Source organism: Lipotes vexillifer, unplaced genomic scaffold (assembly GCF_000442215.2).
Source record: "Lipotes vexillifer unplaced genomic scaffold, Lipotes_vexillifer_v1.1 scaffold163, whole genome shotgun sequence".
NCBI lineage: Eukaryota > Metazoa > Chordata > Mammalia > Artiodactyla > Lipotidae > Lipotes > Lipotes vexillifer.
In genome coordinates, this window is record NW_006788722.1 from 1,874,585 (window position 1) to 1,899,417 (window position 24,833).

The window sequence follows — 24,833 nt, forward strand, 5'->3', positions numbered from 1 at the left end:
GCTCAGAATTCTTCCCATTTCTTTCATTCTTCTCTCCATCTCTAGAGTATTCTAGTTAATATACCTGGGAAGACCCACAGCACTCACATTAGCTTATGAATAGGAAAGAACATAAGCAGATATAGGGAACCATACAAAAGCAAAATAGATCCAGAAATTCATAGACTTTCAGAGTTTGATAAGAACGCACAATCCAACCTCCTCATTTTATAGATAAAAAAACTAATTTTGTCCCAAGCAGGTAATTCCGACATAGGTTACAAAGTTAGTAAATAGGCAAATTGATATTAGTACTCAAGATTGTTATTTCATCGAGGGCATGTGGAACAAGATGGGTGATGGGAGCTGTTGCGTTAAGGCTGCATGCTCTGAGCTAACATTTAAGTAATGTCTATTCCCAAGCCCATATCATCAAATTACTTTTTCAAGGTTAAGTATGTTGGAACGGAGAAAAATGTATCTATACAGATCTGGAAATATTGTATGTATAAGAACAGAAGATGCAAATTATTTGGGGTGAATTGGGAAAGCTTTCATCCCAAACTTCTGTTCCGTTAGTCTGCTCCCTTGCTTGCCACTTCTCACTAGAGGAATCACACCACCAGGTATAATTAGCACAAGTAGGCTATATATGGCTACATACACTGTGTCAAGTAACTGGAGGGTCACTGTCTGCTTTGTTACCCCTCTCCTTCCTCTCTCTTTTCCTTCCTCCTTTCCTTTCCTTTCCTTTCCTTTCCTTTCCTTTCCTTTCCTTTCCTTTCCTTTCCTTTCCTTTCCTGTCTCTTCTCCTCTCCCCCTTCTTTCCTCATATATTTATTGGTGTCTATCATGTACCAGGCACTGTTAACAGTTACTGCAAATAGAAAGATTAGAAACACATGGTCATTATCAGCAAGGAGCTCAAAGTCCAGCGGGGAGGATAGATCTACAAATGCACAAGTACAATGCAATGTCATAGGTGATAAATTAGAGTTCTACACAGCATATTATGGGAACCCAGAGAAGGGAAAACCTAACAATGGGGTTTGGTTGAAAGGTAGAGACAGGGTGGAAAGGTCAGGAAGGGCTTCAAAGATTTCAAGAGCAAGAGACCATGTTCACGTGGTCTAGGAGGAGAAGCTCCTCGTTTCAATCATTCAATTTACAAGCTTGTGCTGAGGATTGTTCTAGGTGTTGAAGATTAAAGTAACAGACACTGTCAATGTGCCTAGGATTTTTCTGGTTTTAAAACTGAAAGTCCCACATCTCAGGACGTTCCTCAGTTCTGGGCAATAATGCATTTGAGGTGCTTGTGCAATATCCATTGAGAGGTATCAAGAAAGGAGTTAACTGTGTACGTGTTCAGAATGCAGAAGAGAGCATGGGGATGAGCTGTCAGCATAGAGATGTTATGTAAAGCCATGAGAGTGGATCATATTACTTGGTGAGACTGTTAAGAGTGATATGAGAAGAGGACTTAACATGAGATTTTTTTTTTTTTTCCCTAAGGACAGGCGATAGAAGAGAGGAGAGTATTTGCAAGAGAATGATTGAACATACTGAGGAATCTGAGCCAGAGGCACTGAATACTGCAGGGGATTAATGAATAGGTAGACAGGTAGCTTCCTTGCAAAGAAGGGGTGATCAAGGCTTTAGTGAACTCAATAATGGAAAGGAACAATTGCAGTCATGAGTAGGTGAACAGGGCAGCTAGCTAGATTGTTAAGAGGAGTGTGATTTTCAATTAGTGATTTAGGAAGTTGGACTGTTTCACTTTAAAGACACTGTCCTTGGTGTAACCATGGGGAAGAATGGCTGTGGCAGAAATGAAGGTAAATATCCATATAAAAGTTAAAGTCCCCTAAGGAGATGGCTGATGTTGGGATGGAGAACTGCTTCTCAGACTCCGAGTCTTCATTGAAGGGGATTTGACTGGGAAGCCAGTGGAAGACTACAATGAGGAGGAGAGAGGATGGTTCAGCTCAGAGGTAGAAGCCTCAAAGCAGAGGTGTTATTTTTCTTTCGTTTTTCCAGTTATATTGAGATATAATTGACATACAACATTGTGTTAGTCCAGAGTATATAACATGGTATATGTATATATTGCAAAATGATCCCCACAATAAGTTAACATCAATCACCTCACAGTTACAAATTATTTTCTCGTGATGAGAACTTTTAATATTTACTCTTAGCAATTTTCAAATATATGATAATACAGCATTGTTAACTATAGTCACCATGCTGCACATTACATCCCCAGAACTGATTTACTTTATAACTGGAAGTTTTTATCTTTTGACAACCTTTATCCATTTTCCCCACCCCCATCAACAGCCTCTAGCAACCACCAATCTGTTCTCTGTATTTGGGTTGACAGGTTGGTTTAACAAAGGAGACTTTTCATGAATAATAACTGGTAAAATCAGGAATAAGTGAAAGGTGGATTGATTCCCCCTTAAGGGAGGGTAAGTGTTTGGGCTTGGTAGCAATGCCAGTGGTTGTGGTGTGGAACCAGGTCTTATTTTCTTAGTGGTCCTCTCTTCTAAGGAGTTCCAATGAGTGTGGCAGGTGTGGTTGGGGAAGCACTAAGAGTGGTCCTGGATGGGGCACCTTAGTGAGTCACATGATCCCAGGGCTGAGGAGAGGAAGGGCGTTGCCATGGCTGTGCTTCCAGATGGTGGTCAACTTCCCTCTGATCTTCTCAGGATGAGTGTTGAGTGGCCCTCTAATTGAAAGGGACTGTGAAAAATTCTAAATAGCATAATGTTCCCTTTATATTTTACAGTGTCCTGGCTGTCTCTTTGGAGGTCTTGATGTCAAAAATAAAAGAATGAGTAAATGATCCATCAATTCTAGACTCTTCCATTTCCAGAGAGAAGAGAGAAGTCATCTTCTCTGGTTCCCATTGAACTAATGGGGCCTTTCAATATTTTTGTCTTCTAATAGGTCTTCAGATTAACTCTTCGTGGTGGTGCTCTTAATTAAGTGTGCTTTGATCTTTGGTTATCTATCTCTGGCCTAACATTCAATAACTGCTTTGTTCCAATGGTCCCAGCCTTATAAATTTTCTTCTGCTAGATAATAATAATTTCTGTATTTTTATCCAGCTTTGTTTTATTCATCCATTTCATTGAATATCAGCCTTGATATTTAGAAATGCTTATTTCCTTAGGTGAGTTTCTCAGGTCATGAATAATAAAACTTAGCCCAGTGATTTATCTGGCCCTCGACTGTCTCTCCATGTAACCTCCAGCAACCTCATTGCAATGTGAAAGTTCACCTAACAAAGTTTCTTTCAGAAAAAACAAATGAACACTAGCATGCCAAGAGTCAAAGATTACTTGTGATATTTCCATGAGCTATTCCAAGGACCTCCTGCAAAATGACTAGTCATGGATTGCTTGCTGTTATTTGATAGCTATGGGATGTAGAAATCTTGAGATTATGTCAGATTTTTGCTATAGACATTAAAAGTTACAATTAACAAATGAAAGGCTAAGAATTTGAGCTTTCCTATGTTCTGAAACCACACTCTGCGTATTGTGTTTATCCCTGAGGGTGCAATGGTTCAGCCTGATCAGTTGGCAGCACAAAGATGTCTATTTCGAAAACCCTCCTGGCTTGTATTTATGTAACATTCTCTCCTTGGCCTCATCAGAGGTAGGCCAGAGGGCTGCAACATTTATCTGGAAACCTTATCAGAAACTAAGTGATCCTGCCTTAGTTGCTTACTCCATTTACTTTAAGGTCTAAAGACACTAGACAGGCTTCTGTTTAGAATTACCTACTGCTAGCCTAAGCTGCCTCATTCCTGTGCTTATGGCATAATCTCCAGAAAGGGAAGACCTGGGCAGAGTTTTCTTGGTATATGATACCACCCTTATTTCCTGTCTTGATTGGGTCTAGGTTTGTTTCATTTTAAGTTGTGTTTTTTTTTGTTTGTTTGTTTGATTTATATATGCCTTTAATATATATTTATTTACATGTGTGTATTTTTCTATATTTATTCTATAAATTACTATTTTTTGTGTGATCGGTAAACATCAGGTCTCCTGCTCTATTGTCTGTTTTAAAGTAACCAACCAATGCAATTAGTGCTGTGGATGCTCAAGGAAAGATCCAGCCTGTACCACAGAACCAAGATTCCTGGAACTAATTGTGATCCCTTCTACATCCCATAAAAATATTGCACTCCTCCAAAAAGAGTCTTGTAGAAACACACAGGTGTGCTTCTTTTAGAGATGTTGACACTGCTTACAAAAATTTAGGATTAGTTTCCCAGCATTGTCTACAAAGCCACTTCATAAGTCACTCAAGAAAATATGGTTTATTATTTTGGTCAATGCCTCAAGTTTTAAAATTTAGTTTTACATTTATGTATTGAGATATAATTGACATTCAGCACTATGTAAGTTTAAGGTGTCCAGCATAGTGATCTGACTTACATACATCATGAAATGGTTATCACAGTAAGTTTAGTGAACATCCATCATCTCATAGAGATACAAAATTAAAGAAATGGAAAAAAATTTGTGTGTGTGATGAGAACTCAGAATTTACTCTCTTAACAGCTTTCATATGTAACACACAGCAGTGCTAATTATCATGTTGTACTTGACATCCCTAGTACTCATTTATCTTATAACTGGAAGTTTGTACCTTTTGACTGCCTTCATCCAGTTCTCCCTCCCCCCACCCCTCTGCTTCTGGTAACCCCAAATGTGATCTCTTTTTCTATGAGTTTGTTTGTATGTTTGTTTGTTTGTTTGTTGAAGTATAATTGACTTACAACATTGTGTTAGTTCTTGTTACACAGCATAGTGATTTTTTTCTATACATTTCAAAATGATATGACTTATTTCATGATAAGTCTAGTTATGATATATGTCACCATACAAAGATATTACTTAGTTGTCAACTGCATTTCCCACACTGAACATTTCATACCTGTGACTCATTTATTTTGTAACTGTAAATTTGTACCTCTTAATCTCCCACATCTTTTTCTCTCCTCCTCTTTACCCACCTCTCCTTTGGCAATCACCTGTTTGTTCTCTGTGTCTATAACTCTGCTTCTGTTTTGTTTTCACATATAAGTGAAATCATACAGTATTTGTCTTTCTCTGTCTTGTTTCACTTAACATAATGCCCTCAAGTTCCATTCATGCTGTCACAAATGTCAGGATTTCATTCTTTTTTATGGCTGAGTAATATTCCACTATATATATATATATATATATATATATATACCACATCTTCTTTATCCATTTATCTGTTGATGGAAACTTAGGTTGCTTTCATATCTTGGCCATAGTTTTATTAATAAATAATGGTGCAATGAACATAGGGTGCGTATATCTTTTCTAATTAGTGTTTTTATTTTCTTTGAATAAATACTCAGGGATGCAACTGCTGGGTCATATGGTAGTTCTATTTTTAATTTTTTTGAGAAATCTCTGTACTGTTTTCCATAGCGGCTGTACCAATTTACATTCCCACCAACAATGAACAAGGACTCCCTTTTCTCCACACCCTCGCCAACACTTGTTAATTCTTCTTTTGGATAATAACCATTCTGACAGGAGTGAGGTGATATCTCAATGTGGTTTTGATTTGCATTTCCTTGATGTTTACTGATGTTCAGCAAATTTTCATGTGTCTTTTGGCCATCTGTATGTCTTCTTTGGAAAAATGGCTATTCAAATCCTCTGCCCATTTTTTAATCAGGTTGTTTGCTGTTTTTGATATCGCATTGTATGAGTTCTTTGTATATTTTGGATATTAACCCCTTATCGGATATACTGTTTGCAAATATCTTCTGCCATTTAGTAGGTGGCTTTTTTGTTTTGTTGATATTTCCCTTCACTGTGCAAAAGTTTTTTGTTTGGGTTGTTTGCTTTTTGATATCGCATTGTATGAGTTCTTTGTATATTTTGGATATTAACCCCTTATCGGATATACTGTTTGCAAATATCTTCTGCCATTTAGTAGGTGGCTTTTTTGTTTTGTTGATATTTCCCTTCACTGTGCAAAAGTTTTTTGTTTGTTGTAGTCTCATTAGTTTATTTTTGCTTTTGTTTCCTTTGTCTGAGGAGACATATCCTCCCAAATATTATTAAATCAATGTCAAAGTGAGTACTGTCTATGTTTTCTTCTAGAAGTTTTATGGTTTCAGGTTCACATTTAATTCTTTAATCCATTTTGAATTTATTTTTGTGCATCGTATAAGAGAGTAGTCCAGTTTGATTCTTTTGGATGTAGCTGTCCAGTTTTCCCAACACCATTTATTGAAGAGACTGTCTTTTCCCCATTGTATATTCTTGCCTCCTTTAATGCCTCAGTTTTAATAAAAACAAAGCAAACAATACAAACCCCCCACTCTTACGTAGTTTGGTTCCCCACCTTGTTTATAATAACTAGCTCTTAATGATTTTTGCATGTTTCCTAAATACCAAACCATCTCCCAAGTCATGATTTGTCACTGTTGAAGATATAGGTGTACTGAATTTTTTAAAAACCTCTGACCCTCAATTCAGGGTCAGAGGTTGAGAGTCTGGGTTCTTACACTTAGGGTGCTGACTTTGTGAAAGTCATTTACTTTTACAAGTCCCCGTGTCTTCAGCTGTCAAGCATGGTTAACAATGGTCCCTTCAAGTACGTATTGAGCTCCTGTTAGGTGTGCTCCCTTCACCTATATCATGATGATGCCCTGTTCTTATAAGGATTAGACAATGTTTGTGCACTGGTTCCATGAATAAAAGGTGTTATATAACTAACAGACTGCAGGCCCTGAAAACAAATGAAAAAGAAGTTCTGAAAATGTTATCATGGGCAGCTTCACCAGAGTAAATATTTAGCTTACCAAGGTGCCTGGAACTCAGTGACTATTTATCAAATGGATAAATTTACTAAGCACTGGGACTTCAGGAAAAGATCAATAGCCTTACTCATGGCCTGGCAGAATCTGTGAATAAATGAATGAATGATAATACTTGCTGGTAAAATATACATTTTTATATGTTAAGGAAGGTATCTGACATTATTTAACACTTGCACTTCATACCTTATGAAAGGTTATATCTGAAGTTTAATTTCTGAGAGACAAAAATTCTGATTAACAATCTTCTAGAGGAACTGAAAAAGAAATATTTCTATGATTTCTTTTTCTAGCCTGATCATTGACTCTGAACTCCATTTAAAGATTAAAAGCCATGCCTTCATTTATTCCTTCATTAATCACTTTATCAAGCACTTTGTGTGATGGCTGCTTGGGCATATCCTGAATGAGACATTCCCCCAAACTTTGTGAAGCTCACATTTATACTTTACAACTTTCCCAAGTCCAAAGGTGGGCAGATAATCACAGTCAACTTCAGTGCTGGGTACCACCTCACCAATTATTTCTACAATAAGGGCATCGTTTCACCCTTTTTCTGCCTGAAAAGGACTCTATAGGCAAAACAAAAAGGGAGTTACCTGGAAAATTGAAGCCAGGTCAGAACAGCCTCCTACAGAGGATTTTATGACCATGAGGGTCTAGGATAACTACCCACTGTCATTTCTCGACTTTGATAATAGTAACAAAATAGAAATAAATTTGTATAGTGTTTTAAGCGTTATCTTCATTTTATATATAAAAACTGGAACTCAGAGACCCAAGAAAGCATAGTTTGGGGGTGACACAGCCAGGGTAAGATTCCTAAATCCCAGCCCAGAGCACATTCAAATATACTGTGATGTCCTTCTTCTGGTGACTCCTTTCCCCTTCATTTCTGCATTAAAAATTCACAAACTTCGGGCTTCCCTGGTGGCGCAGTGCTTGGGGGTCCGCCTGCCGATGCGGGGGACGCGGGTTCGTGCCCCGTTTCGGGAGGGTCCCGCATGCCGCGGGGCGGCTGGGCCCGTGGGCCATGGCCGCTGGGCCTGCGCGTCCGGAGCCTGTGCTCCGCAGATGGGAGAGGCCACAACAGTAAGAGGCCCGCATAACGCAAGGAAAAAAAAAATTCACAAACTTCATTCTAGTATAGAGTGAAAAACAAAAATGTGATCATTTCATTAACCTTGGTTAATGAAGGTTTTGCTTGCAAATGAAGAAATAAACTTGATTTTAATCAGAAAATTGCTTAATTGACAGGTTCTTGATAGAAACAGTCATTATTATTGACCGAATTTTGGTAATATATAGAAATGCTTTATCCATAAAGTGTTTCTTGATAATAACAAGAAACCTCTTACATATGCATACAATAAACATCTTCTTTATCAGAAAACACAAGAAATTTATAGACGACACCTCAGAGAATTAATGTGATTTATTTGTTCTAAATGAACTAATCAAGTATCATTAAAAATGGATTCCCACAAAGTTTTTTTCTTTTAATCTTGGAATTTTTACTTAATTAGCTTTATGTCAATGGAGACCCCACACAAGCCAGGATCCATAAGTAAAATAGTTTTTAGAACCAGATGTGCAGGTATGGGCTAGAACCAAAAGTGAAGGTATGAGATAGAACCAGATGTATAGGTATGGGATAGAATCAGAAGTGAAGGTATGAGCTAGAACCAGATGTATAGATGTGGGATAGAACCAGAAGTGGAGCTGTGGGATAGAATCAGAAGTGGAGCTATGGGATAGAACGAGAAGTGGAGGTATGGCATAGACAGCACAGCAAGTTAATGTAGGTGTTGCCTGAAGACTGAGTTTTTAAGGGGGCTTTGAGCCATTCAGTTGAACCATATTAAAGCACTGGGCTCTGGGGTAGGTCTAAACTGCCAGGGGTGCTCTGAAGGTAAATAAAGCATCAGGCTTTTTATTTTAATGAAGGGTTTTGAAGTTGAAGAGCCCATGGGAAACCTAGCTCCCCTCCTTGTCAGCTGTGTACATCAGATGGATTCTTCTTTCCTAATTCTGTACTTCAATTATTATCCATAATATGAAAATAATGATACTTACATTATAGAATTATTGGGAGGGTTAAATGAGATATTTGAAAAGCAGTTAGTATACTATCTGGCACATACTTGTTATTCAGTAAATAAAAACTTTTAGAGCTATAGAAAGAAAAGCTATGACATACTGACCAGTGAATTCTCAATACTATTCTAGTGGGAAAAAGAGAAATGTAGACATCCCAGTGATCTGTGCACAATGAAGCAGAAGAGAATCCAAGCAAATGCATTCCTTATCTGAATATCAGATCAGTCCTCAAAATGTAGGCTAAGTATGGGCTATGAATGGGTCCTCGTACAAAGAGCCCTGGACTTCTTAGACATTAAGTGTTATACATTCCCAACACAGAGAACTATAACTCTGTGTACAAAGGACATCACGTCCAAACCTAAGTCCAAGTGGAGTTAATTCTGGGGAACATGATGAAACCTACCAAAATGTTTTGCCTAAGTGATGAAGCAGCCTGCCAGGAGACTTCCTCAGAAGAGACAGCCAGCTCAGCACTTTTGCCCTAATTACAAAGCCTCTGTCAGGAGGTCATGAGTGGGAGAGCACAGGTTTGTGTCTGTCATTCAGTGCAGCTTGGATCCACTTGGTGTGGGAATTTAAAGTAGTTTGAAAGAGATGTTGACCCATATTACTTGGGTTTAAATCTTGGTTTTATTGCTTACTGTCTGGCTTACCTTGGGCGAGTTGCCACTATTAATTTTCTGTTGTGTACCAGATCATCATACTTTATGCCCTAACACAGCACCCATTTATCAGCTCACAGTGATAAGGGCAGAAGTCCAGCAATGTTGTGATTGGGCTCTCTGCTTCCTGGAGTCTCCAGGGCTGAAGTCAAGGTGTCATGTGGACTGGGCTCTTATCTGGAGGCTCTGGGGTTGAATTCACTTTCCAGGTCATTCACGTTCTTGGTAAAATTCTGTTTCTCACGACCCTACATCTAAGGTTCCATTTCATTGCTGTCAGCCTCCAGTCACTGTCTTTTCTTAGAGCTCACCTGCGTTCTTTGTCACGTACCCTCCTCCGCATTCAAAGCCAGCATTAAAATGTTGAGTCCTTCTCATGCTTAAAATCTCTCTGACTTCCCCTTCTTCTATCAGTTGGAGAAAACACTCTGCTTTTAAAGAACTCATTTGATTGGATAGACTTACCTGGGTGAATCTCTGAACCTTAAGGGAAATATATTTGGAACTTAAAGTACATCTGCAAAATCCCATCAACAGCAGTATCTGTATTAGTCTTTGACAGAATAATCAGGGGATGGAATCTTGGGTGTTCCTCTTTAGGATTTTGCCTCCATGTACCTAACCTCTCTGTGCTCCAGGTTCCTCATCTGTAAATTGGGATAATAATAATGCCTACTTCATAAGGTCATTTTGAGGATCAAATAATGTAATATATGTAAAGTGCCTAGAACAGTTCTACATAGGAAGAATAAAGTGTTTATTATTATTATTGTTGGGGCCTAGTGGCCCTAATTCTGAAGATGGTACCTAGTTGACTCCATGGCCGCCCCTGGGGTGAGTAGCAGAGCCTGTAGAAATGGTGTTGGTATTGGTGACTGGGCAGAGACAGACGTACCTGGTGGGGGAGAGCAGGGATGTGGCAATGTTAAGCAGGCAGGAAGATGCCCAACAGAAGAGGGCACAAACAGAAAAGGAAGGTAGAGAGATAGAGCCCAATGGTGACTGATGAGACATAATCCTGAGCACACTGAACTCTCAGAAATGCTTAAGGGGGCACTTTTCAAGCTAAGCTCCTGCTGCACGTTAAAATCCCTTGAGACTTTTTCAAAGGCACTTAGCCTGGACCTCACCCTAGATCAATTAGATTAAAATTTAAGGCCTGTATCGAAATAGATTTTTGAAAGCTCCCTCAGTATTTCCATGTACTGGGAGGATTCAAAACTACCAGGCTAAAGGGAAACACAAAATACTCCTGAAAGAGTCCAAAGAGTTGTCATTCCTTCAGCCCACACTACCCAGGGCTGAATAGGAAACAATCCATTTGGAAGTAAAATCTCTTTTTCTTTCAGGCAGAAAGCACCTGGGCTTTCAGTGAGGCAAATGGAGGTCAGTTCTGGCCTGGCTGTAGCCACAGCTGGTAGTGAGGGGGGGGGGGGGGGGGGGGGGCAGGCCCAGGTCTCAAAGTGGAACGACACAGGTCGGGGGGGGGGGGGGCGGCGTGGCGCAGAACCCTGTAGGGCTGATGGGTATGGCTGGGGAGCGGCATTGAGGAGAGGCAGGCCAGCAGTGGGAACAGCAGCGGTGCAGCAAACTTCTCCCCGTCAGTCCCACTGTGCTGACCTGGCTGCTTTGTACTGGGCCAGCCAGGTGATAGGGGCATCTAGACTCAAAATAACCAAGTTGGTGGCGCTGGAGCTAATCCCGCTGTGGTTGTTACTGAATACCTGATTTTTCGCTGTGATTGTTCCAGTCTAAGGAAACAAGGGTTTACATGTAAGGTTAAGTTTGTTCTTTTTCAGTCGCAGACATGTCTTGGCTGACACTAAAGCCAAGTTATGGTGCTTAGGCACAAACTAGCTGGGTAAATTAGGAAAGATAGCTGGAAGTCGATTGAATATGGGTTGACAATGAGGAAGGCAGCTCAGGATTTCAATTTGGACTTTGCTGATACACTGAGAGGGCAAACTACATAATGGAGAGTTAACAATATATTAATAAAATGTGAAGGGTTATCTTTTGTAATGTCTCAGAAGTGCTTTCATGAGTTATACATAGCCTATTTGAGAGTACCTAGAATTAAAAATATATATATTTATTCATTTACATCACATCTTTTTTTCCCCCCAGTTTACACTAGATTATGAATTCATTTATAAATTCCTACGCCAATTTTTTAAAATTTTAAATCTTTTCTTTAATTGAAGTATAGTTGATTTACAATATTGTGTTAGTATAGGTGTACAGTAAAGTGATTCAGTTATATACGTGCATTTTTTCAGATAACTTTCCATTTTAGTTTACTACAAGATATTGAATATTGTTCCCTGTGCTATATAGTAAATCCTTGTTGCTTATTTATTTTATTATAGTAGTTTGTGTCTGTTAATTCCACACTCCTAATTTAATCCCTCCCCCCTTTCCCCTTTGGTAACCATAAGTTTGTTTTCCATGTCTGTGAGTCTGTTTCTTTTTTGTATATAGATTCATTTGTATTATTTTTTACATTCCACATATAAGTGATATCATATATTGGTTTTTCTCTGTCTGACTTACTTAACTTAGTATAATATTTTCTAGGTCCATCCGTGTTGCTGCAAATGGCAATATTTCATTCTTTAAATTTTTAAATCTTGATAATTTGCACTTTAAAACATTTAATGATCCCATCTTTATTTATATAGTTTTGTAGTAAAAGTTGAACTTTTAAGCATTCCCTTGAGTGATGATATTGCCATTAAGGTCTCTTATAGTGCTTTTAATCCTTATTTTTAAAGAACTTTCCTGAAAAGTACATTTCCTGGCAAATTACACCACCCTACTTGATTTGGGCCCCTTGGCTGGCCAAAATATTGGTGGAAGAAGTTGTATGAATCCAGGACCTCGAGCACTTTCAATTCTCTTCACAGTGAACTCGAAATCCAAGGCAATCATTTAATACTCCTTTCTATCTTTACATTGGTTTTCTCATTGTGCCAGCTTGACATGTCTTCCTTAGTGCTCAATGCAGATGTGAATTATTAAAGATCAAACTAGTAGACTGATCTAGTGGAAAAATAGATTACAGGCTGCAGGAAGCCCTTAGCCCAGAACACAAAGAGAGGGGAAGCCTGGGCCTGAGAGCAAAAAGATCTAAAGTGATTCCTGAAGTAGAAAAGAGAATCCAGCACTCTTGTTTTCTAGACATATGAAAGCAAACTTGTTTCTTCTCTAAGAACTGTCATTACTACATAAAGGCTTATCAAAACAGTCCTTAAACCAAGCACATAGAAATATAATATGCAGGTCATTCTCACAGCTATATTCTCAAATCCAAATTGATTCCCTACTTGTGCAATATGCATGTTTTCTAAAATATGTGGAAAAGTAATTGGTCAGGATTGTTTTTAATATATTAACTTATTCTTATTTGTTTTATAGAATTAACTTTGGTTAAATTCATCATTCTTTGTATTTTTAATACTATTCATTGAAAAAGCATTAAATTTTTTTTAAAAAATAAACATAGCAGGATAGGGTATCATCCTCTCTAGAAACCAGCCCTGGGTTGCTTCTTATAACCATTGACCCAGGGCTGGAGAGGAGAAGCAGGTTGCAACTTACCTCATTTTGAGCTCCACTACCCTTCTATCAGCATCTCTAGTTTTTAAATATAACCTATGGCTTTGTAGAAAAGCAATCAGTGATCTGAATTGTTGGATATGCAACTTAGCTATTCCAGACATTTTTTTCATTTTAAAAATGTAAAATTGCCTGAGAATGTTTAAATCCCAGCAAGTAAAAGCCAGTTCTATTTCAGGCTGTCCTGAAGACTATCATAGAGAAGGGAGGGAGGAAAATGGAGGTAGACACATCTGGGATGCTATTTTCAGGCTCCTGAATTCCAGAAAGACCCTGGAAAGCTGGAAAGAGACCAGACGTATGAAAGGAAATGATTAATGAGTGAAGTCAGGGCAGAAGAACTCTAAGAATGAATGTTCAGGGTGTGGCTGAGAACTTGAAACCCAGGGAGACTTGGGAAAGGCAGGAAAGAACCCCTTACTTCATCAGTTTTTTGGGGACCACACATTTAAATGAACCAGAGCTAAAGCTACATAAAAAAAAAAAGAAAAAAAAAGGCACTGTTCCCATTGGTTCTGAATCCTGAAAAGCCCTTGAGGTGTGGATCAGACATTCTGAAGACAGCAGTGGCTCTTGGCCCCGGCTTCATATTAGCCTCCCCAGGAAAGCTTTATAAAACACCCATGCCCTGGCCTCATCCACAGAGGCGTTGTGGATGCCTAAGAACAGCTTTCTACACTGCAAATACCCGCAGAGATTACAAAGATACTTGTAGATTACATGAAAACTTCTTAAAGTAATTGTCAAATCACAGCGACGTTTAAATAGCAGCATGGTATTATACATTATTGTGAGGGAAATCTTAAAGTTAGTTAAACAGTTAAATATGGAAACTTTTTTTTAAAGGGCTTCAAATGTTTGGCTTTTTAAATTAATTAATTAATTAATTAATTTATTTATTTATTTATTTTTGGCTGTGTTGGGTCTTCATTTCTGTGCGAGGGCTTTCTCCCAGTTGTGGCAAGCGGGGGCCACTCTTCATCGCGGTGAGCGGGCCTCTCACTATCGCGGCCTCTCGTTGCTGAGCACAGGCTCCAGACGCGCAGGCTCAGTAGTTGTGGCTCACAGGCCTAGTTGCTCCGCGGCATGTGGGATCTTCCCCGACCAGGGCTCGAACCCGTGGCCCCTGCATTAGCAGGAAGATTCTCAACCACTGTGCCACCAGGGAAGTCCAAGTATGGAAACTTTTTATTTTAATTTGAAGATTGGTAGTAGTAATGAAACAATTTATTATGATGTCTTGAAACCATGGAGATTATTGTGCTCTGTAGACTGGTGCTTCTCAAACGTTAATGTGTAAAGGAACCATCTAGTGGATCTTATAAGATGAAGGTTCTGATCTGATAGGTCTGAGTGGGAGATTCTGTTTTTCTAATGAGCTGTCAGATGAGGCTGAGCCTCACAAGTGGACACACAGGCACACAAGTGGAGCAGTTGAGGCTGTAGAATGTTAAACGGCTTCCTTTCCATATTCTCAGACCTGAAAAACCTCTGGAAATGATTTCTGTGTGAGATTTGGCATACTCATTCCCAATCCAGGAGGGTGGAGCTGGAAGAAAAAAGATTTTTTTTTACTACATCATGAATGATGCAGCATTTACCTTAAAGATATACAGGTCACGTGGAAAGCACTTTTGGTTAAAGAAATTTCATCCCTGCCATTTCCAAAAAGTCAATTCATGCATTCCAAAATTATGTCTTGACTTCAAGTAAAATGTTAAATGCTGTAAATAAACTATGCGTATACAAAAAAATAGCAATTTCTTTCATGGTAGGAAAATAACTTTCCCCTGAAGAATCTGGCTGAGGTTTTTTGTCTTAAATGCAGTGCCTGGTCTGCACTCATTGCTAACATTAGGTGGCATGTGTGTGATGAACCAGGTAAAGAAGCTACTGAGAGTGCCGAGGCAGGCCAGGAAGCAAATGTACTCGGAGTTCATATTTTAAAAGTTGTTTCTGATCATACACTGTACTTACGGATATTGCACATATTCTTTGGGAAATGTTTTCTTTTTTTCTTGACACAAGTGAATTAAACAAACACAAATTCTCACCTTTTCAATAAACGATATACTACCACAGGACCGATATCTTTTTAGGAATTTAGCTCTACGCAAGACTTTCTTTAAAATTATAAATCCTTTCTAACTTTTAGTTTAGTTGGGTTTTTCCCTCCTTTAGGTTTGAATTTTTTGAGACTTTAAAATATCTGTAAATTGTCTGGGTATTATACTTTCAAATGCTTATCAATTTTTGGCTCAGGGAACAGACTGATACAAACCTCAAAGTATTTAAAATCCATGGTTACTGGGCTTATAAGTAATATTATGATGCTCTTAGAGTCCAATAGAATAAAAGAATAAGCCAAGAGTGTTTGATACGCTGGTAGAAATGAAAGAGCAGGTAATGTAATTTTCCTAATGGATATTATTGTTTTTCTATTTGTGTTCCCAAATGTTCACAGCCTTTTGTATTTCAATGTCCACAAGAGAGTTCTTTAAAGGATAGTAGAAACTGTCCTGGACTTGGAGGTTGTGTTCTTTCCAAAGTTCCTTATTGAAAAGATTAAAAGTTGCTTTCGTTTCCCTGCATTTCTGTCCCAGTGGCTCTCGCCTCCAACAGTCTTCAGAGAATGTCTGTATCTGTGCATCCAAAACAGCAGCCACCTGTCAGGTGTGGCTACTGACCACTTGAAATGCTGCTTGTCCAAATCGAGGTGTCCTGTAAAGTATAAAATACGTACCCAATTTCCCAGACTTAGTATCTAAAACAGACTTAGTATTTAAAAAAGTAAAATATTTCATTAATAATTTTTTTCCTAAATTTATTTATTTTGGCTGTGTTGCGTCTTCGTTGCTACACGTGGGCTTTCTCTAGTTGTGGCAAGCGGGGGCTACTACTCTTCTTTGCACTGCGTGGGCTTCTCATTGTCGTGGCTTCTCTTGTTGTGGAGCATGGGCTCTAGGCACACAGGCTTCAGTAGTTGTGGCTCACGGGCTCTAGAGCACAGGAACAGTAGTTGTGGCGCACGGGCTTAGTTGCTCCACAGCATGTGGGATCTTCCTGGGCCAGGGATCGAACCCATGTCCCCTGCATTGGCAGGCAGATTCTTAACCACTGTGCCACCAGGGAAGCCCATTCATTAATAATTTTTCTATTGATTTCATGTTGAAATAATAATATTTTTGATATGTTAGGATAAGCAACATAATTAAAATTACTTTCACCTTTTGCTTTTTACATTTTTAAAAGAGACTACTGGAAAATGTAAAATCACATATATGGTTTACATTCAATTTCTATTGGACAGTGCTATTGTATAGTAATTATCTAGATTGCTCATCTATGCTTTTGGAATCATATTCTACTTATTGAATATTTGCTATCCCTAAGCTAAGCATGTTACCTGTATTAACTCAATTTAACAATCTGCACTTTACAAATAAGGATATTGAGCTTACAGAAGGCAGGTAGCTTGCTCAAGTCACACTTCTAGTAAGTACAAGAGATGCGTTCAAACCTACAGCTGAAACTAAAGTCCGTCTTTCAGCCAGGGTGTCACCAGGCCAGGGTGAAGGTGAGGCGAGGGAGCCATTCACTTTCAGTGCAAAACTTGGTAATCAAGATATATAATGTTTTAATGGAATATTTTTTTTAAAAAATCAAAATTAGTGCAAAAAATTCATAATGAACAAAATATCAAATTTTTAAATAAATACAGAATTTGTTCCTGGACTTGCACAATGTGGCCTCTCTCACCTCACCACAGTCTTGGCCCTGACATTCAGTCCACCTTGCTGAATGCCCACTCACTTCTATATGTGTTATATTCTCAAACATATTGTCAGAGCTTGGAGAGAGGGCCTAGACCTCACATCTCAGAGCCGCTCCTCAGAGTGCCCAAGCCTAGGGAAGTACTAAGACGTGAGGGTTACTAATAAACGCATGAACAGCAAAAGACGAAAAGACAATAGACCACAACGTTTAGAGATGTTTTCCTTCTGTGTGTGTGGGGGCCAGGGTGATTTCTCCATCACTTATATATATATATATATATATATATAACTCTTACCATTAAAAACAACCTTTTAAAATTTTTGCCGAATAAGCTCTGAACTCGATTTAAAACTGTGGAGCAAGCGCATCTCCTGAGAAAGGCGCTTGCAGCAGCCTTGTACAATGAATGAAAAGCCATGACTTTGACAGCCAGACTCAACAAATCAAGTGTACTGTTGGGAAATCCTTGCTTGTTCGTTTAACTCCCTTTGTTCAATGTGTGAATCACAGGGTGGGCCTTTTACAACAGGCCTTTACAAACACGGATTGTATGATATGGGCCTGTAATCGGGGCTAAAGGACCTCAATCATTCCTCTATATTAGAGGTTCTCCATCAGCAGGCCAAAAGGAATTTCCCATAGAACTTTCAGATCTCTCTTCCCACCTCTCCCCCACCAATTGTACACAACCTTCCTTATTTTTCTATTCTCTTTCCCAGCTAATCTGCCTGAAAAAGTAACCAACGATATTTCTACTTCTTTACCTCCTTTCCCTGTTCAACTCACTCTCTTTGTTAGGGGATCCATTGACTGAAACCGCCCACCCTGGCCAGGTACCATGATAACCATTTACATAAGTTATCTTGTGACAGGAGGTTCTGGTAAAGAATGAAGAACAAGCCACGACCAACTGGAATAACATGGGAAAGGTCAAAAGGAGAGAGGAGACTCCAGTCCATATGTCCTACCAACTTCCCAGAATCCTCCTCTCTGGAATCCATCTTGGCTGAGCAATGCATGTGCCACCAGGAAGGACCCTGAGTCAGAATGATTGGCCAGAGACAACCCAGAAACAAACCCCATTACCATAAAACCAGAGAGTGTGAGCCATGTAGCAGAGCAGTCCTCCTGGGTTCCCTTATCCTGCTGCTGTCCACCGGGGTGCCCCTTCCCAATAAAGTCTCTTGCTTTGTCAGCACGTATGTCTCATTGGACAATTTATTTCCGAATGTTAGACAAGAGCCCACTCTTGGGCCCTGGAAGGAGTTCTCCTTCCTGCAACACCTTCTGACTCTCCCCACTCTCTCTACAGAGAAACTACTTTTGTGATGGTTCCTATTGACCTCCACATTGTCAAACATGGACAATTTACAGTTTGCATCTTTCTTGATTTCTTAGCTGCTCTTGACACCGTGGACCAATATCTCCTTTAAATACCCTTTTCTCAGCTTCTTTCATGCCATTTTCTTCTGGTTTTCATCCACATTCTTGGATTCCTTCTGAGTTTCCTTCAAAGGACTTCCCTAGAAGAAACACCCCTCCATCTCCCTCCTGTCTCCCCCCACTGTAACATCCTCCTATCACCAATGTTCCCCCTAAGCTTCACCATGTATATCTCCTTCACCTTTGGAAATCTTAACTTCCGCTATGGGTTTGTATTGCTCCCCCAGAATCCATCCCCTTCCTTAAACTCAAATCATTCAATCAAGAGTAGCATCAACAGGATAACCAGAATTTGGGGATCTAATATCCATAGTCGATTATTCTACTAAAATCATCTGGTTTCTTTGTTTGCTCTCCCAGTTAGCCTGTGTCTAGCTCTTATTCACCATTGTAGCCTCAGTATCTGGAGAAGAACCTGGCACCTATCAGTATGATTTTGGCAGGAAGTAATAGAAATTCCAACCCCAAATGACCAAAACAAAAAAAGAAATGTAATCTTTCACATAACTGGAAGTCCAGCAAAGAGTATACCAGGGGCTCCATAATGCCAGCAAGAACTAAGGTTCTTTTTAGTATCACCACTTAGTTATCCTCTGGGTCATTTTCACTCAAATGCCAATTTTATTCATCAACATGAAGGGCAGTGGGAATCAAGGGAAACTACAATGTTCCCTTGTTCAAGAAGAAATTCCTGTCCTTTTGTATTTCTGTACCTCTAATTAATAGTGAATAATCAACAAGAACTGACCCAGTCATTTTATGTGCAGGGGGCAGGAGGGAGGAAGACCTATTTGGAGTACTTTACCCAGATATGAAAATTCTTGAGGTAGATAATATAATATATAAAGCCAATCAAATTTCACACATAATATAATTATAGAAACCATAGTACCCTGTTTAAGAAAAAAAAATCTTCGAGATTTTTCCCGGGTATGAATCTCTCTTTTTATTCCTTTAAGCCAAGCCCTTCTAGGAGTAAGTTTTCAAACTTTGCTCCAAGTAATGTACTTTGTCTTACAAATTCCATTCTGCTTTTCCACTCCACCTTGCAATCCCTGAGGAATCAAGTTTTTTTCTGTGTGATTCTCCAAGTCTTGCCCTGAATCTCAGAAAAAAAAAAAAAATAGAATTTCAGAAGCCTACTGAAAATTCTATTTATTGAATGGATGGCCTTCCCAAACACCTTCAGTTTCTTCCAACTGATTCAAATTGCGCAAACTCCAAACACTAACCCAAAAGCCATTAAAGGCAATCTAGTTTTCCTCTCTTTGGGGTGCAACCTTCCAGATTTCTCCTAGCTTTGCTGTCACCCTTTCTCTTGCTCTGTTTCAAATCTGTGTTTCCTTTCCCCTGGCTTATCTGCTATTTTTAGCCTAATGCCTATCCTTTGGATTTATCAGTCACATTTAACCCTGATTAAACCCTCAGTGTTTTCTCAAAGCTTTGCTTGAACTCTGCACTAGCTGGTTCTGTCCTCGACTGCCTTGGGCTATCAGACTCTAGGCAGCTAAATCCCTTCCATTGGCCTGCATATGGATATTTCTTCCCTTTCCTATGCCTCTTTATGTTTAAATTCCTTCTTTTAATCCACGTTTATCAGTACTAGGCAGTCTAAGCTCTAATTTCCCCCTGTTCATCACCCATTACAGAATCGTTTACACAGTGAAGTATTTGCATTTACATTATATAAAACACCCTTGGCTCTCCCAGTCCAAAGGGACAGGCTCAGCTCAGGATAAAAAAAACTGGTTCATGTTAGCAGGTCCAGATCCTGTCTGGTTCCACTTGGATTATGTGAGTCTTGTCTAATTGAAGGTCTGGCTCACTCCATAGAAATCAATATCTGAGCTGATAATCAGTTGAAACTAATGAATTCAGGCTTGCCTGGTTTTTAATATCTGAAGGGCTTCTTTACATACGAAGTTGGGAAAGTAATAACATCAATTATTAAGAAAGAGCAACACAACAATTTAGACCAGAGGTGGGGAAACTTTTTCCATAATGAACCAGATAGCAAATAATTTTGGCTTTGTGGGCCTTATAGTCTCATGTTGCAACTACTCTGTTTTTTAGTGTGAAAGCAGCCATAGACAATCTTAAATGAGTAGGCATGGCTGTATTCCAAAAAAACTTCTATTTACAGAAACAGGTGGTGGGCCAGACTTCTCCCATGAGCAGTAGTTTGCCAACCACTGATCTAGATCAGTGGTTCCCAACCTTTTTGGCACCAGGGACTGGTTTCATGGAAGGCAATTTTTCGATGGACCGGGGGTGTGTGGGAGGGAGGTTCAGGCGATAATGTGAGCAATAGGGGGATGGTCAGGCAGTAATACGAGCGATGTGGAGCGATGTGGAGAGGCAGATGAAGCTTTGATTGCTCGCCTGCTGTTCACCTCCTGCTGTGCGGCCCAGTTCCTAACAGGCCACGCCCAGACTGGTACTGGTCTGTGGCCCAGGTGTTGGGGACCCCGATCTAGATGACCAGCACACAGGCTGAGGAAGGGCCCCTCCCCAGGCTATGTGTGCCAGGAGGATAAAAAGGATTAGATCCATCTTGATGGAAGGTCAGTTTATCTGGTGGTAAATAGTATGAAAACACTGTTATATTAAAACAAACCCAGATATTTTATGGAGTAGAATATAGCACTGGACCTTGTTGAGGCAGGCTTTTGGGAATCCTTTTTTTTTTTAATTGAAGTGTAGTTGATTTACAATATTGTGTTAGTTTCAGGAATACAGCATAGTGATTCAGTATTTTTGCAGATCATATTCTATTCTAGGTTATTACAAGATAATGGCTACAATACCCTGTGCTATCCAGTATATTCTTGTTGTTTATCTATTTTACACATAGTAGTTTGTATCTTTTAATCTTGTACCCCTAATTTGTTCCTCCCCCTTCCCTCTCCCCTTTGGTACCACAAGTTTGTTTCTATATCTGTGAGCCTGTTTCTGTTTTGCATATACATTCAGTTGTATTAGATTTAGATTCCACATATAAAAGTGATATCATATAATATTTGTCTTTCTCTGTCTGATTTATTTCACTAACATAATATTCTCTATGTCCATCCATGTTGCTGCAAATGGCAGTTTTTAATTTTTTTATAGCTGAATAATATTCCATTGTATCTGTATATACCACTTCTTAATTGGGAATACATTTTTGACTCTCCTCTGCTATTAGAGGAACTTGGGTGGAAAGTTTGAGAAATGCTGATTGGGAGACACTTCTATAACTAATGACTACATGGGAACACCAATGTGGTCTTGTCTAATTGCAGTGTCTTCATTTCCCCAAGGAAGCCTGAAACGTGACTAGAGCTGCACCTGTTGCACTGTCTTGAGGCTGACAAGTTTTGCATTTGGGATTTCACAGTGGTCCCTGCCTGGTGGCCAGTGAGACTCACAGGGTCTCTTTGTAGTTTCCCAGAAGGATCCAATTATTTTATCATGGTGTCCTGAAATTTTCTGCTGTTGTTCTGCTGAAGTTGCTACAATTATTAGGTCTTTCTGGTTCATCACACATCTGAATATTATACAGTCAGTCCTCATCATTCACAGAGTCCATATTTGTGGTGTCACCTACTCAAATAAATTTTACAAAATTTATTTGTAAGCCCCAAATCAATACTGATGGCATTTTCATAGTCGTAGCAGACGTACAAAGAGGCGAAACATTTGAGTTACCCGATTCACACACTCCCAGCTGAGGTCAAACAAGGTGATGTTCTGCCTTCTTATTTTAGCTCTCAGACTGTAAACACATGTCTTTTTTTGCAGTGTATTTAGTGTCATATTTCACACATTTTTTGTGTGTTTTTTGGGGTGACTTTGCTGTTTATAATGGCCTCCAAACAGAGTACTGTCTGTCTGAAGTATCCCTGAGTGCAAGAAGGCTGTGATGTGCTTCATAGAGAAAGTACATGTGTTAGATAAGTTGCATTCAGGCATGAGTTACAGTGCTGATGGCCATGAGTTTAATGCTAATGAATCAATAATATATATTTAATAAAGTGCCTGTAAACAGAAGAACATGTAAAACAAGGTTATGTATTGGTTAGTTGGAAAAAATGCTGTGACCAGAGGCTCACAGTGACCTAGTTCTGTATTTCCCCCAGGATCAATAGTTCAGTATTTGCTAATTCAGTGTCCAGTGGCTTTATAGAAGGTAACTACCACAAAGAACAAGAATCCACTGTAATTCTACAAGCAGGGTCCTGCTAACTTTGTGCCCAGTGTCAGCCACTCTCAAGGGCAGCCAGTCATTTTGCCAGGCCAGGTCCTGGAGGTCTTACTACTCAGACCATGAATCAGCATCACTTAGGAGGTTATTATACATGCAGAACCCCAGGCCCCAACCCAGATGTAATAAATCAGAATTTGTATTTAAACAAGATTCCTAGGTGGTTCACATTTACACTGAAGTTTGAGAAGCACTGCTTTAAGGCACTTCTATCATGCCCACAGTTATCTCACTGGTCAATTTTTTATTCTTCTGGTTACACTAGAAGCATCTTAAGTGATTTTCACATGTCAAACACCTCTCATGGTCAATTATACATTTCTAGTTTGGTACCATCCATCCGCCCACTCACCAATTCACTAATTTAATCAATAAGCCTTTTTTTTGAGCATCCATTTTATAGCAGATATAATGCTGATAGTGAGATTACACAGAAAAAAAATCCTCAAAGACAGGGAACAGCCTGCAAACCAACACCATAAACTACTGAGGCATGGCAGGAATAGAGCCACAAAGAAGCACAAAGGTGACAGAGAAAGTAATACTAGATGGATGTGTCTGTGAATACTTCCTGGAGGAATTATTTTGAACACAGACCACCTTTAATCTCTGTTAAGATGATTTAGCAAAGGAGAAGGTGTTTCAAAACATTCATTAATCCTTTCAAATCTAATATGTAACGTTCTCTGAACATACACACCACAACTAGATTAGAATAGCTTTCCTACACAGAAACAAAAAATGACAGTAACATTAAAAGAAGTGTATTTAAGAAATAACAGAATATATGCAGAGAGAAGGAAGTTTTGTCATATCCACCCTTCAAGTGTCTTTTGATCCAGCATAATAATTCAGTTTCCCTTTCCTTACAGATTCTGATGATTCTGCACAATGAAAATTTTGATCATTTTTCTGATCTACTTTTACTTAATGTGATATTATGTCAGAACTCAACAAAGGAAGTTAACTTTTTTCTTATATGTCTTTTAAGAAGTCTCAAGTTTATATCCCCTCTTATATTAAATTATATGATGGAATTTAAAAACAAAAATGGAAAAAATATTAAATCAAATGTGCTATTGATTTGCTGGCCTCAACAGTCACTTAGACCTTTGAGAAAAGCCTTTTCCTTTGAGTACAAGAAAGCTACAATTTAGCTTGCTCTCATGTTTCACTGCTTGTCACAAAAATACCCCAAAGCTGGTCTGTATTAGTTTCTCCAGTTTACAGATGAGAAACCCAAGGGACTGGAAGTTAATGTGATTTTATGTTATGAGTCAGCAGAGCCCTGGAAAGCCAGGAGGAAATAAGAGCTGCAGGCAATTTGGGGTAAGACTGTTCTTAAGTCAGTGAGTGACCTTATGAAGAGGTAAATTTGAAATTAAAAGCTATAATTAACTCTCTAAGCTGGAGCTTTGTTCCTTCCTATTCATTTTGGAATAATGAAAACATTCTTATAATTTCAAGAAATAAGTTAAAGGAAGGCTGAGTGGAAATGTGGAATGTCTTTAAGCCTTGCATGTGCTATGAAGCCATGCTAATGTCCCGACTGCTGCTGAGACACAGACACTTGTGATAGATGTATAATGATGTAAGAGAGAGTGTTATGGTGTGCATTAGAAGTAACTTATACATATATTAATGTATTCCTGGGTAAAAGAAGTCTGAATGATCCAGGAAGACATAAATAAATTAATACAGGACTCCTCGCAATTCACTTCTATAGTTGTAGGAAGCTGGCACATTATCAAGTGCTGGATTTTGAAGTGTGGACTGAGAATAATAACCTAAGACAGCACTTTGAGAAGACAGAGAGTTTGAGAAGCTGGAGCAGCTGGTAGATTGAAGGGCAGGGCTGTAGACTCAGAGCTGCCTCTAACTCTCTCTGAGCAAGTCTTCCCTGGCAAATCTTTTCCTGTCTGTTTCTTCATCTGCAGTGAGGAAAGGGAACTGGGCTAGGTGGTCTCCAGTGTCCCATACAGCTCTGGTGCTCTCTGATCATATATTTGCATGACCTGCTCCCACTGGAGTCCTGAGAGAGACCTACTGCAGCCACCTCCGGGCCAACATACCCATAGGCAGCTGATGATATACCACAAACTCAGTCCTCTTGTCTCTTTCC